This window comes from Grammomys surdaster, unplaced genomic scaffold (genome assembly GCF_004785775.1).
Source record: "Grammomys surdaster isolate TR1022 unplaced genomic scaffold, NIH_TR_1.0 834, whole genome shotgun sequence".
Lineage (NCBI taxonomy): Eukaryota > Metazoa > Chordata > Mammalia > Rodentia > Muridae > Grammomys > Grammomys surdaster.
The window spans coordinates 69,125-83,368 of NW_021605253.1; positions in this window are offsets into that span (position 1 = coordinate 69,125).

Consider the following 14,244-nt stretch of genomic DNA (forward strand, 5'->3'; position numbering starts at 1 on the left):
ATTACAGATGGCTGTGAGCCACCGTGTGGTTGCTGGGAATTGAACTCAGGACCTCTGGAAGAGCAGTCAGTGCTCTTAACCACTGAGCTATCTCTCCAGCCCCTTTGCTTGACTTTAGTACCAGGTAAGAAAGAGTTCCACCTGTAGAATATGCTTGAAACCCAACTGGAAAACAGTTTATTACATCCATAACACTTGTACCAATATTGCACCAGTAGGCACATCTTGCCTAGTATAGTGTAGGATACACAGTTCACAACTGAACAGGACTATTGACATTTCCTCCCTAGTAGTTTAGCTGGAACCTTCAGGCAAGACAAAATCTAGCAGTAGGAGGGAGGTGGATCTCAGCTTAATCCCAATCTGATTTCTCCCTGTCCTGTAGCCAAAGCTTATGATGTCTTCAGTAATTGGTTCTTAGCATCTTTTTCTTGCATGCAAGCAACAGGAATGACTATGGTTTAATGGTGTGGGGGCCTCAAAGCCCTTCCAGTCCAACAACTCTGGTACTTGCATTTTCATCAAACAACATCATGGATCCTAGGTGTGCTTTAAAAAAAAAGTACTTTTTTTTTAATGTGTAAGGCACTCAAAACTACTATTATGCACTTTATTTTTTCCTCTTTTAATTGGATATTTTATTTATTTACATTTCAGATCTTATCCCCTTCCCAAACCCCCAGAACCCCCTTATCCCATCCCCCCTCCTATTACTTTTATGATGGTGCACCTCCACCCATTGACCCACTCCCCTCTCCCCACCCTAGAATTCACCCACACTGTGGCATCCAGCCTTCACAGGACCAAGGACCTCCTCTCCTACCAATGCCTGACAAGGCCATCCTCCACTACATATACAGCTGGAGCCATGGGTCCCTCCAAGTATGTTCTCAGGCTGATGGTTTAGAACCTGGGAGCTCTGGTTGGTTGGTATTGTCACTCTTCCAATGGGGATGCAAGCCCCTCCAGCTCCTTCAGCCTTCTCTCTAACTCCTCCATTGGGGACCCCATGATGAATGAGTTCAATAGTTAGCTGCGACCATCCACCTCTGGCAGAGCCTCTCAGGAGAAAGATATATCAGGCTCCAGTCAGCATGCACTTCCTGGCATCCACAATAATACCTGTGTTTAGTGATTGCACATGGGATGGATCCCCATGTAGGGCAGTCTCCAGGCGGCCTGTCCTCCAGTATTTGCTCCAAACTTTGTCTCCATACTTGCTCCCATGAGTATTTTGTTACTCCTCCTAAGATGGACCTAAGCACCCACACTTTGATCTTTCTTCTTCTTGAGCTTCATGTGGTCTGTGAGTTGTATCTTGGGCGTTCCAAGCTTTTGGGCTCGGAATCGACTTATCAGTGAGTGCATACCATGTGTATGTTTTTGTGATTGGGTTACCTCACTCAGGATGATATTTCCCAGTTCCATCCATTTGCCTAAGAATTTCATGAATTCATTGTTTTTAATAGCTGAGTAATACGCCGTTATGTAAATGTACCACATTTTCTGTATCTATTCCTCTGTTGAAGGATATCTGGGTTCTTTCCAGCTTCTGGCTATTATAAATAAGTCTGCTATGAACATAGTGGAGCATATGTCCTTGTTGTATGTTGGAGCATCTTCTGGGTATATGCTCAGGAGTAGTATAGCTGGGTCCTCAGGTAATACTATGTCCAATTTTCTGAGGAACTGCCAGACTGATTTCCAGAATGGTTGTACCAGTTTACAATACCACCAACAATGGAGGAGTGTTCCTCTTTTTCCACATCCTCGCCAGCATCTGCTATCACCTGAGTTTTTCATCTTAGGCATTCTGACTGGTGTGAGGTGGAATCACAGGGTTGTTTTGATTTGCATTTCCCTGAAGACTAAGGATGTTGAACATTTCTTTAGGTGCTTTTCAACCATTTGAGTTTCCTCAGTTGAGAATTCTTTGTTTAGATCTGTACCCCATTTTTTAAATAGGATTATTTGATTGTCTGGAGTCTAGTTTCTTGAGTTCTTTGTATATATTGGATATTAGCCCTCTATCAGATGTAGGATTGGTAAAGATCTTTTCCCAATCTGTTGGTTGCCATTTTGTCCTATTGACAGTGTCCTTTGCCTTACAGAAGCTTTGCAATTTTATGAGCTCCCATTTGTAAATTCTTTTTTTTCCAGAAAGATTTATTTATTTTATGTATATGAGTACTATAGCTGCCTTCAGACACACCAGAAGACGTCATCAGATTCCATTACAGATGGTTGTGAGCCAGCGTGTGGTTGTTGGGAATTGAACTCAGGACCTCTAGAAGAGCAGTCAGTGCTCTTAACTGCTGAGCCATCTCTCCAGCCCCCATTTGTCAATTCTTGATCTTAGAGCATAAGCCATTGGTGTTTTGTTTAGGAACTTTTCACTTGTGCCCATGTATTCGAGGCTGTTCCCTACTTTCTCTTCTATTAGTTTCAGTGTATCTGGTTTTATGTGGAGGTCCTTTATCCACTTGGACTTGATTTTGTACAAGGAGATAAGAGTGGATCAATTTGCATTCTTCTACATGTTGACCTCCAGTTCAACTAGCACCATTTGTTGAAAATGCTGTGTTTTTTCCACTGGATGGTTTCAGCACCCTTGTCAAAGATCAAGTGACCATAGGTGTGTGGGTTCATTTCTGGGTCTTCAATTCTATTCCATCGATCTTCCTGATGCTTTCGTTTTTTAGGCACTTAGAGGTATGAGTTTTCCTCTTAGCACTGCTTTCATTGTGTCTCATAAGTTTTGGCATGATGTGCCTTCATTTTCATTAAATTCTAAAATGTCTTTAATTCCTCTATTTCTTTCTTGACCAAGTTTTATCATTGAGTAGAGCATTGTTCAGTTTCTATGTGTATGTGGGCTCTCTGTTGTTTTTGTTGTTATTAAATACCAGCCTGTTGGGGGTAAAATTTAGAAATTGGCACATGGTCCAGCTTGTTCCCAGACAGCTGCCATTTTCCTTCGGCTCCGGGTCTGGACCTCTGCTCTGGCTATCTAGAAACACTGGCTCTGGCACCCACAAGATGCCAGCATGGGGTATGGCTCTATCAATCCATCATGCTTGGTGTCAATCCATCATGTCCACAATGCTTGGCTGTGCCCAGACCACTCCCGCTATGACCGAGGTACCTGGTAAAAATGAGACTCTTTTTTTTCGAGACAGGGTTTCTCTGTGTAGCCCTTCTTGTCCTGGAACTCACTCTGTAGACCAGGCTGGCCCCAAACTCAGAAATCCACCTGCCTCTGCCTCCCAAGTGCTGGGATTAAAGGCGTGTGCCACCACTGCCCAGCAAGGCAAAATAAGACTCTTAATGCTTAAAGATTATCCAATATTTATATATTTGGAAATGCTCAATTAACAAGATGTCCACACAATTAGAATTCTTAACCCAATTAACTAACCTAGATATAAATAACTACCTGAGACTGCTAGAGACACTTGGACATCTGCAGCGATCTTCTTTCCTCCTCCTCTCTCTCTTTCCCTCCTTGTTTGTCTCTTCCCCGTCCTCTTCTGTTGGCCTGTGTCTTGCACATTGGTGTGGATCCTGTTGGGCTGAGTTGTGGATCCCACTTGTCTGCCGCCCCAGGTGGCTGGGGCCACGGCCCAGGGAGCAGAAGCACGGGAAGTTGACTGAATTCACTCTACACATGCTGGGAGAAGGCCTGGCTGTGGGAAGCCGCATGACTGTCTTCCAGAGTGGAGAGAACAGTCTGTGACCCCTCGGGCAGAGCTCTTGGGTTGGGGATTTTTGGGTCAGGCGATGGCTGGGGGACTGGCTGGTCACCAGCCCTTGGGCTCTCAGGCTCCTCTAAGAGGCCATGGAAGGACCGAGACAGGGCGTATGGCCTGGACCTACCCACAGCCGAAGGGGTGAGAGGGAGAAGATGAGCTCTGGTGGCGCCCTGTGGGAAATGAGACTCTTGGTCATGGTGACTTGCTTGGCTGGGTCATGGCTGGCTCGGCTAGCTCATTTGAGTGGGAGGCCTCTGTGGCTGGAACATAGACGGTCTTTGGTGGGAGGTTAGGCGGTGGCTTGGTAGTTGAAGACCTTCTCCACGGTTCCCCATGCAGGTACTGAAGATAAGAAGAAGTCCATGGTTTTAAAACACTTAATATCATGGCAGAAAGTGGATGAAGCTGTACCCTGTATTCTCAGGGTGGGCCTAAGGTTAAATACCTTTTTCGGGGAGGAGGGTCTGGGAAGGAATACTTAATTGGCCACACTCTCTGACCTTTAGGTATCTCATGAATATGGAGATGCCTTGAGGCTCTGCAGCCTGTAGTCATGCCCTCTACCTGTGCTATGTGACCGATGGCCACAAACCTCTTAGAAAGGGGCTGTAGAGGACTGTCTTACATGCCTGAAAGGCATGGATCGATGAAGGTCTTCAGTTTCGTGTCAGGAGCCTGTAGTCTGTGAGCTTGGTAAAATGCATGCCATCCTTTACAGGGAAACCTGTGAGGTCTCCAATCTACTGGGTCTCAGACCGTCTCTAGCCAGTGTTCTACCAGAAACCATGCTGTCCTTTCACAGTTCTATACTCTCCTCCTCCTCTCCTCACTCCACCTACCTCTCATACAACCCAATCGCTGAGCTTTATACAAATGTAGTAAGAAGATATCCTGCTACACCAGCCTTTGTTCGTGGTGATCTGATAGGATGCATGGGATTTTTTCAATCTTCTTGTATCTGTCGAGGCCTGTTTTGTGGCTGATTATATGGTCAATTTTGGAGAAGGTATCATGAGGTGCTGAGAAGAAGGTATATTCTTTTGTTCTAGGATGAAATGTTCTATAGATATCTGTTAAATCCATTTGGTTCATAGTTTCACTGTGTCTCTGCTTAGTTTCTGATTCCATGGTCTGTCCATTGCTGAGAGTGGGGTGTTGAAGTCTCCTGCTATTATTGTGTGAGGTGCAATGTGTGTTTGAGCTTTAGTAAAGTTTCTTTTATAAATGTGGGTGCCCTTGCATTTGGAGCATAAATATTCAGAGAGGTCATCTTGGTAGATTTTTCTTTTGACAAGTATGAAGTGTCCTTTCTTACCTTTTTTGGTAACTTTTGGTTGAAAGTCGATTTTATTCTATATCAGAATGGCTACCCCAGCTTGTTTCTTGGGACCATTTGCTTTGAAAATTGTTTTCTTGTCTTTTACTCTGAGGTAGTGTCTTTGTCACTAAGGTGCATTTCCTGTATGCAGCACAATGCTGGGTCCTGTTTACATATCTAGTTCTCTAGTGTTTGCTTTTTTTATTGGGGAATTGAGTCCATTGATGTTAAGAGATATTAAGGAAAAGTGAATGTTTCTTCCTGTTATCTTTGTTATCAGGGGTGGAATTATGCTTATGTGACTATCTCTTTTTGGGTTTGTTGGAAAACTACTTTCTTGCCTTCTCCAAGGTGTAGTTTCATTTGTGTTGGAGTTTTCCATTTATCATTCTTTGTAGGGCTGGATTTGTAAGAAGATATTGTGTAAATTTGATTTTGTCATAGAATATCTTGGTTTCTCTATACATGGTAATTGAGAGTTTTGCTGGGTATAGTAGCCTGGGCTGGCATTTGTGTTCTCATAGACTCTGTATCATATCTGTCCAGGATCTTCTTGATTTCATAATCTCTGGTAAGAAGTCTGGTATAATTCTGATAAGTCTGCCTTTATAAGTTACTTGCTGGGCCTGGAGATATGGCTCAGTGGTTAAGAGCACCGATTGCTCTTCCAGAGGTCCTGAGTTCAATTCCCGGCAACCACATGGTGGCTTACAACCATCTGTAATGAGGTCTGATGCCCTCATCTGGTGTGTCTGAAGACAGCAATGGTGTACTCATATACATAAAATAAATAAATAAATCTAAAAAAACAGTTACTTGCCTTTATAAGTTCTGTAGGCTTCTTGTATGTTCATGGGTATCTCTTTAGGTTAGGAAGTTTTCTTCTATAATTTTGTTCAAGATATTTACTGGTCCTTTAAGTTGGGAATCTTCGCTCTCTTCTATACCTATTATCCTTAGGTTTGGTCTTCTCCTTGTGTCCTGGATTTTCTGGATGTTTTGGGTTCGGAGCTTTTTGCATTTTGCATTTTTTTGACAGTTGTGCCAATGTTTTCCATGGTATCTTCTGCACATGAGATTCTCTCTTCTATCTCTTGAATTCTGTTTGTGATGCTTGCGTCTATGACTTTTGATCTCTTTCCTAGGTTTTCTATCTCCAGGCTAGTTTCCCTTTGTGATTTCTTTATTGTTTCTGCTTCCATTTTTAAATCCTGGATGGTCTTGTTCAATTCCTTCACCGGTTTGGTTGTGTTTTCCTGTAATTCTTTTTTTTTTGTTTGTTTGTTTGTTTTTGTTTTTCGAGACAGGGTTTCTCTGTATAGCCCAGGATGTCTTGGAACTCACTGTGTAGACCAGGCTGGCCTTGAACTCAGAAATCCGCCTGCCTCTGCCCACCAAGTGCTGGGATTAAAGGTGTGCGCCACCACCGCCTGGCTTTCCTGTAATTCTTTAAAGGACTTTTGTGTTTCCTCTTTAAGGGCTTCTACCTGTTTACATGTGTTCTCCTGTATTTCTTTAAGTGAATTATTTATGTCCTTCTTAAAGTCCTCTCTCATCATCATGAGAAGTCATTTTAAATCTGAATCTTGCCTTTCTGGTGTGATGGTGTATCCAGGACTTGCTATGGTGGGAGAATTGGGTTTTGATGATGCCAAGTAACCTTGGTTTCTGTTGCTTACATTCTTGCGGTTTGCCTTTCGCCATCTGGTTCTCTCTAGTGCTACCTTCACTCACTGTCTCTGACTGGAGACTGTCTCTTCTGTTGTTTTGGTTGTGTCAGAGCTCCTCAGTGTCCAGTTGTCTCTGTGATCCAGTGATTCTGGGTGTCAGTAATCTTGGGAGTCAGGCTGCCTCTGTGATCCTGTAATCCTATGAGTCTGCCCTAGGGAGAAGGGCCAGGTGGGGAGCTATTATATACTTTAAACAAATTTTAATATTTATATATTCATTTGTTTGTTTATGTGTATCTGCATGTATGTTCCTGTTATAGCACACTTATGGAAAGCAGAAGACAACTTACAAAAGTTAGTTCTCTCATTTTGTCATGTGGATAATGGAACTTGAACTCAGGTCTTCAGGCTTTGCAGCAAGTATTGTTACCTGCCTCTTGATTTCACACTTTCCTCTTGATTTTTGTTTGTTTGTTTGAGATAGCACCTCATAAATCCCAGCCTGGCCTCAAAATCATTATACAGATCTGACCAGCCTTGAATTCCTAATTCTCCCCTTTCCATCTCCCAGGTGCTGGAATTACTAGTGCATATCAGAGATGGCTTTCTGCTCTTCCTGCCTTTACTTACTGTCTTAGTCATTGTTCTATTACTGTGATGGGACAGTGACCAAGGCAATGTTTATAAAAGAAAGCATTTAATTGGGGCTTGCTTACAGCTTCAAAGGTTTAGTTCATTATCATCATGGTAGGAAGCATGGCAACATGCAGGCAGACATGCTGGAGAAGGAGCTCAAGAGTTCTAAATTTTGATCCATAGGCATCAGGGAGAGAGAGATTGTCCTTAGCTTGGGGCTTTTGAAACCTCAAAGCCCATTCTCAGTGACATACTTCCTCTAATGAGGTCACCTCTGAATCCTTCTAATCTTTCTAAAGTGTTCCTTCCACTTCCTGGTGACTAAGCATTCAAATATATGGTGGTCTTCTTCAAACCACCATACCTACGGGACATTGAAATTACAGGGGTGTCATCTCCCATTTACACAGTGCTGGGGATTGGAGTTGCTTGCTTAGCATGTGCTTTTCCCCATTCAGGCCCTATGGTGGAGCAAAGCCACAGTCTAGCCTGCTATACCTTCTGATAGAGCCAGCTATTCTACTGGGCTCTGGGCTTGTACAGGGCCTTTGCTTTTCTACTGTTCTTACTTGATTTAAAAAGACTATGGGTATGGTGATTGATATCTAACCTCAATATACATACTTCATTTTAAAATTACATTTTAATTAATTATATGTGTAAGTGTGCCCATGCTGAGGTGCACATGTGGAGTCAGAGGACAACTTGTAGGTGCTGATTCTGTCCATCATGTGGGTCCTGGGAATCAAATTCAGGTCATCATGTTTGTCAGCAAGACAAGCTTGTCAGACAAGCCATCTTACTGAACTGCTTTTTGCCTCCTTCCCCTATCCTCAAATGTTCTCTTGCAAAAGAGCCATACATAAGCATACTCCGAGATGGGGCGGGGCAGGGAGGACAACTGCTCACAAAAATGACAAGCTTAATCTTTTTATGTGAGCCGTTTTATCATTTGTGTTTTCTGTGACATATGCTCAGAGTTAGAAAAAAAAAATCTTACCGAGCACATTTGGCTTTCTGTTATATTTCTCCCTAGAAATTTTGCCTCAACATGTCCTGTTATATTTGCCTTCCAGTGACCCAGACAGAATCCTGTGTCTGCTTTGTCCTGTTCTTGCCCCTCTTAAGTGCTTAAGCATTTTTATGAGCACAATTTGAATGCTAGTAAGACCAATCAGAGCTCCTAGAGCCTCTTCTGTCTCCTGAAGATCCTGTCCTAACATGGAGTTCAACAAGCTACTATGGTCCCGTGCAAGCCCTGAGGTCCTTGTTCAATCTATCTTTTTCCTTTTAAAATTAAATTTCTGTTTATTTTTCATGGTATGGCCTATGTGGTAGTTTGGATGAAAGTGACCCCCATAGGGCGTGGCACTACTAGATGTGGCTTTGTTGGAGTAGGTGTGGCTTTGTTGGAGTGGGTGTGGCTTTGTTGGAGTAGGTGTGGCTTTGTTGGAGTAGGTGTGGCTTTGTTGGAGGAAGTGTGTCAGTTTACTTCCTGCTGCAAGCTGATCCAGGAGTTCTCAGCTCCTTTCCCACTACCATGTCTGCCTGCATGATGCCATGTTTCCTGAGGTGACTATAACAAACCACATCACCGAAACTGTAAGCCAGCCCCAATTAAATGTTTCCCTTTCTAAGAGTTGCTGTGGTCATCACAAGCAATACAAACCCTAAGACAGTATGTCTGTAAACATCAGAGGACAACTTAATGGAGTTGGTTCTCTCCTTCCACTCTGTAAGTTCCAGAGATGGAACTCTAGGTCAGCAAGCAACATCCTATGCCATCTTACTGACCTCAGCTTCTTTAAGTCACCTGTGAATAGAGTCCACTGTGAATTGGCATCATGCAGTGTCTCAAGTGTCCACTTTCCTAATTCCTTCTCTACTGCCTTCCAGTCCCTCATACTTATGATGCCTCAGCAAGCCTTCAATAACAAGTGCACCTCACAACTCATATGAGTCCATCAGGGACAATTTCTCTGAGAATGTCTTAAGGAGGGATAAGTAGCTATCTTTCTCAGATTCTCTGCTTGTACAGAACTCAGGCTAATCCCATCACACTGATGTCCCATAGCCTCACAAGGCAGGCTGTAAGCAATGCTTACTTAGGAGCATCCCTAAATTCATGCAGTTCTGCTGCAGAGGAACCCTAATTATCAGTTTCCTAAACTGTGCAGGTCAGACCTGAGGCCTCCACTTTCACCTCACTTTATTCTTCCTTGCCATCCACTTTTCTACAGGGGTCCAGGGTTTTGGACTCCAGGAAGGGCTCTCAGATCAAACTTAAACTTTTTATTGCATTCTGACATCTGTAAAAAACAAACAAAGAAAAAACCAGCAAGCCAAGTGTCCATCTCATTCTGTTTTTTTTAATCAATATTTTTCCTGCCAAATCTGAGGTTGGTGTAGTGGATAACATCTCTGTGTTGTTCTTTTCATTGTATTTTTTTCTTTACAGGGGCATGTTGTCTCTGGAAAGACAGCTGAACCTTGGCTGCATGTCTCACCACCCACAGCAAATGCAACATGACTTACACCACACAACATAGCCTCCTTATAGTCATGTTCCATGTGTCCTGTCAGGGACTGCAGTATACGGTATCCTACTCTCTCAGATGACTTGGAGGCATACGTGTCCATTGTCCATAGCATGTAGAGAAAGGCAGCCAACTGGGATTCTTCCATATGATGCTCTATACTCAGACAGGTTGACCTAAGGTACATGCTTTATCAATCATTGTGGGAAGCATGCAACTGACAGGATAAGGAAGAGGCAAACCACCTCCTGAGACGGGAAAAGGTCACAATGTGAATACTTCACTATCAAGTACCGAAGGGCTCGTACATATGCTTCTTCCCAGCTCATCTTTGCTTCTGTTAGTCTTGGTTCAGGCACCAATTATATTGCATGACATTTCTGGGAAGATGAGCAAACATTTCTTCACTATGGACAGGACACTGATGGCAGACCAAAGAATCATTTTACCCAGTTCTCGATTGGCAAACCGGTTTTTATTAGTGTTATTTACAAGAGTACATATGAGGGGTTAGTTACAGAAGCATGGGTGACTCAAAGGTGTTGTTGGAATTTATAATCCTAATAATAAACACAATCCAGATATTTTATTTATAAGCCATATGCCTAGATTGGACAGATCTAGGGATATACTAACTTATTCCCCAGCTATAAAGCCCCTTGTTACTTGCTGTTTCTCCTGCCAATGATGTTCTGGTTGTGGCCAATTCTTTCTCCTCTTCCCTTCCCTTCCTCCTCCTCCTCCTCCTCCTCCTCCTCCTCCTCCTCCTCCTCCTCCTCCTCCTTCTTCTTCTTCTCTCTCTCTCTCTCTCTCTCTCTCTCTCTCTCTCTCTCTCTCTTCCCTCCCTCCCTTTCACTTTCTGCAACAACCTCTTCCATCTTCCAGTCCCATCTTTCCCCTTCCAGTATCCAATCGCAGTCTCTAGACTTTTATTGACAAGTTAAATTGGGGAGCAGGCAACCACATCATGAAAAATCAGTATTTAGCATTAGAACAGTATCAGGTCAACCCACTACACAAATGCAACTTCATCACTGAAAAGCCCATCCCAGTATCTGTGATAACACAAGAAAGCTGTATCCTTGGAGCATCCTGCCCAATACACAGGCCCACCCAGAAATTGTTTACTGTTTATATAACCTTGAGGAGGAGTTTCATGACTCTCATAATTTTGTGAGCTTCCTGAATCTTGTAAGATTTATGAGTGTCTCAATCTCATATGCTTCTATTTCAACCAGTAGTTGTTTAGTACATGAGGCTGGAGGTGCCAGCTGGTCTTCAGTATATGCTGGACTCCAGAAGAAGTAGGTTCTAACACCAGAGGAGGAATGGACTTGCTAATGAGGGTGAGAACAAGCAGGCAAAGAGGAGAGTTTCTTTTTCTATGTCCTTTATATAGGCTGCCAACAGATGGTGTGGCTCAGATTAAAGATGGATCTTCCCATTTCAAATGATCTGAATTAAAGGTTTATCTTCTCACATCAAAGATCCAGATTACAAGTGGGTCCTCTGACTTTAAATGATTTAACTAAGAAAAATACCTCAATCAGGCAGTGGTGGTACATGCTTTTAATATCAGCACTATGGCCGGGCGGTGGTGGCGCACGCCTTTAATCCCAGCACTTGGGAGGCAGAGGCAGGTGGATTTCTGAGTTCGAGGCCAGCCTGGTCTACAGAGTGAGTTCCAGGACAGCCAGGGATACACAGAGAAACCCTGTCTCTAAAAACCAAAAAAAAAAAAAAAAAAAAAAAAAAAAAAAAATATCAGCACTATGGAGGCAGAGGCAGGCAGATCTCTGAATTTGAGGCCAGCCTGTTCTACAGCCAAGGCTACACAGAGAAACCAGTCTTGAAAAACAAAAACAATTACAAAACCAAAAAGAAATAAACAAACCTGCTATTAACATGGTTAACATAGTCTTTGTGGTAGGATGGAATACCCTTTGGGTATATGCCCAGGAGTGGTATAGCTGGGTTTTGAGGTAGATTGAGTCCCATTTTCTGAGAAACCGCCATACGGATTTCCAAGGTGGCTGTACATGTTTGCATTCTCATCAGCAATGGAGGAGTGTTCCCCTAGCTCCACATCCTCCCCAGTATGAGCTACCTACCTATCACTTGTGGGTTTTTTTTTTTCTATTTTAGCCATTCTGAACAGTTCTAAGATAGAATCTCAAAAGTTGTGATTTACATTTCTCTGATGGTTAAGGATGTTGATTATTTCTTTAAGTGCTTCTCAGCCATTTGAGATTCCTCTGTTATTAATTCACTGTTTAGATCTGTACTCCCTTTTATTTTTTGGCTGTTTGTTTTTTGAGATAGAGTTTCTACGTTTAGCCCTGACTGTCCTAGAACTCAGTCTGTAGACCAGGTTGGCTACAAACTCAGAGTTCCAGCTCCCTAAACCTCCTAAGTGCTGAACTTAAAGGCATGTACCACCACTCCTGGCTGTGCTCCATTTTTCAATTGGATTATTGTTTATGTCTAATTTCTTTTCTTTCCTTTTCTTCTCCTTCCTTCCTTCCTTCCTTCCTTTCTTTCTTTCCTTCTTTCTTTCTTTCTTTCTTTCTTTCTTTCTTTCTTTCTTTCTTTCTTTCTTTCTTTCTTTCTTTCTTTCTTTTTGGTTTTTCGAGACAGGGTTTCTCTGTGTAGCCCTGGCTGTCCTGGAACTCACTCTGTAGACCATGCTGGCCTCTAACTCAGAAATCCGCCTGTCTCTGCCTCCCAAGTGCTGGGAATAAAGGCGTGTGCCACCACCGGCCAGCAATGTCTAGTTTCTTGAGTAGCCCTCTGTCAGATGTGAAGTTGGTAAAAAGAAAATCTTTTTCCATTTTGTAGGCTGCCATTTTGTCTTACTGAGAGTGTCCTTTGCTTTACTCAATTGGTTCAGTTTCCTGAGGTCCCATTTATTAATTGTTGATCTTAGTTCCTGAGCTATGGGTGTTCTGTTCAGAAGTTGTCTCCTATGCCAGTGTGTTCAAGGCTATTCCCCACTTTCTATTCTATAAGGTTTAGTGAATCTGATTTTATGTTTAGGTCTTAGATCCAACTGGACTTGAGTTTTGTCCAGGGTGATATAGATATAGATCTGTTTGCATCCTCCTACATGCCAACAAGCCAGAAACTGAAAACAACCTAGCTGTCCCTCAACTGAAGAATTGATAAAGTAAATGTGGAAAATGTGGTACACAATGGAGTATTTCTCAGCTGTTAAAAAAAATGTCATCATACTGTTTTCAGGCAAATGGATGGAACTAGAAAAAAACCATCCTGAGTGAGGTAACCCAGACCCAGAAAGAAAAACATGGTATATATTCACTTATAAGTGAACATTAGCTATAAAGAATAATCATAAATCCACAGACTCAGAGAGTCTACATAACAAGGAGTGGCCACAGTGGGATGCTTGGATCTCTCTGGGAAGAGGAAACAGAACTGATTTCTAGGGTGGGAGAGAGTACTGGGAAATACTCAAATTGGTGGTCATTTCTGGGGTAAAGTAGAAATGTAGTGCAATAGAAACTCCCTGGAATGTACAAGGGTTAACATAGCAAAGACTCCCAACTTCTGTAACTAGGCAAGACTTCCAGTGGAGGGATAGAGACACCAACTCAGCCATAACCTACCTTCGACCTACAATTTGTCTTGACTGCAAGATTTGCTGGAGTAAAGGTGGCACAGAACTTGTGGGAGTGGCCAACCAATGATTAGTCTGACTTGAGACCCATTTCATGTGAGGGAGCCCTTTCCTGACACTTCCAGCAACCAGAGGCTAGATAGCCCAGCGACCTAGGAAAGAACCAAACACGACTGGAAACAAACAAACAAACAAACAAATAAGTAAAATAAAATCAATGAAATGATTCCTAATGATAGTCTCCTATATTCTAGACTGGGACCTAGGATAATTATCACCACAGAGGCCTCATCCAGCAACTGATAGTACAGATGCAAAGACACACAGCCATACATCAGGTGGAGCTAAAGGAATCTCTTGAAAGAGGGGGAGAAAGGATTATAGTTGCTTCAGGGTTCAAGGGCATCACAAGAACATGGGTTGTCAGAATCAACCGGGGATCATAGGGCTTGCACAGACTGAAAGACAAAAAGGGGGGCTGTATGGGTCTGACCTAGTCCTCTGTATATATGTTATGCTTATGTACCTTGGTGTTCTTGTGGGACTTCTAACAGTGGGTTTATCTCTGACTCTTTTGCCTGCTTTTGGGACCCTTTTTCCCCTACCTGGTTGCCTAGTTCAGCATTGATATGAGGATATGCGCCCAGTCATACTGAAAATTGTTATGACATATTTGGTTGATACCCCTGGAAGG